Source organism: Entelurus aequoreus, linkage group LG24 (assembly GCF_033978785.1).
Source record: "Entelurus aequoreus isolate RoL-2023_Sb linkage group LG24, RoL_Eaeq_v1.1, whole genome shotgun sequence".
Classification (NCBI taxonomy): domain Eukaryota; kingdom Metazoa; phylum Chordata; class Actinopteri; order Syngnathiformes; family Syngnathidae; genus Entelurus; species Entelurus aequoreus.
Genome location: NC_084754.1, coordinates 37,637,517 through 37,638,664, shown reverse-complemented (window position 1 = coordinate 37,638,664; position 1,148 = coordinate 37,637,517).

Below are 1,148 nucleotides of genomic sequence, written 5' to 3'. Positions count from 1 at the left end.
GTGACGTCAGCGACACGGAACACGAAAATGAACAAAATAAATGTCACTTTTTAATTTCTAATTTTTTTTAAAACGACAAAAGGTAACACAGCCCTACATTATGTAGAACTCACTAACGTTTTTGGATATTAAAAAATAAAATAAAAAATCTGAAATCAAATAAAGTATACGGACTGCACTGGATTTCCACATGAATACAAAAAAACAAACAAAAAACCACGTTTTATTGACGTGAACACTGTAAAACTTGTGGTAAAACAAGAAACACGTGCGCATAAGTGAACATGTGGCAGAGAGAATATGACACCATAAACGCAAGCCCGTGACGTCACAGCCAAAGGTTACGTCCACAGATGCGGCTGGCAAAACCATATTTTCATTTTCATTGAACAAAGTTTCTGTGGCTTAGCAAATCCATCAGTTTTCCACCGCAATTGTCCCTCTCAATGGCGCAGGAAGGGCTGCAGCCTATCACAAATAATTACTAAATCATAGTTGCAAAAAGTGTGTTCTGGTTCCACCAACAGACCCAAACAAAATGGAAAGACTGAAGTAAGTACTTATCTTTGTTGCGGAACCTTCTCATACAACAGGAGTGGACACGTTTTTGTTTGTTTTTTTTAGCATTTTATCTCAGCAAACCTTATCTATCGATACAGCGTGTCACATGGTGACATTCAATAATAGAATAGAACAGAATAGAAAGTACTTTATTGATCCCTGAGGGAAATTCAGCACCACAGGTCGCTCACAATAAATAATAAACACTTTGGTATTTTTTACATGTGAATAATATAAATACAGTCTATTATACAGCATTATTCACATGTGAATAATATAAATACAGTCTATTATACATTCAAATACAGTCAAAAAGGAACATGCATAATGTTCAATGCAACAAGTTATCTTCAGCCAAAAATATTTCTAGACAATGCACCTGTTTCTTAATAATGCACTTGCATTTTCTCAAACAGGATTGCTGCAACATAACCGTTATTTTTTTAATTGATATTTCCAGGCATGGCTCCTTTTGGCTGCTGCTGCCTCTTTGGCTTTTGGCGAGAAACCCTGAAACATCTGGAAGCGACTGCAGGCTTCCTCTCTCTCTGCTAACATTCATCCATCCGCCTGCCCTTCTTTTCATC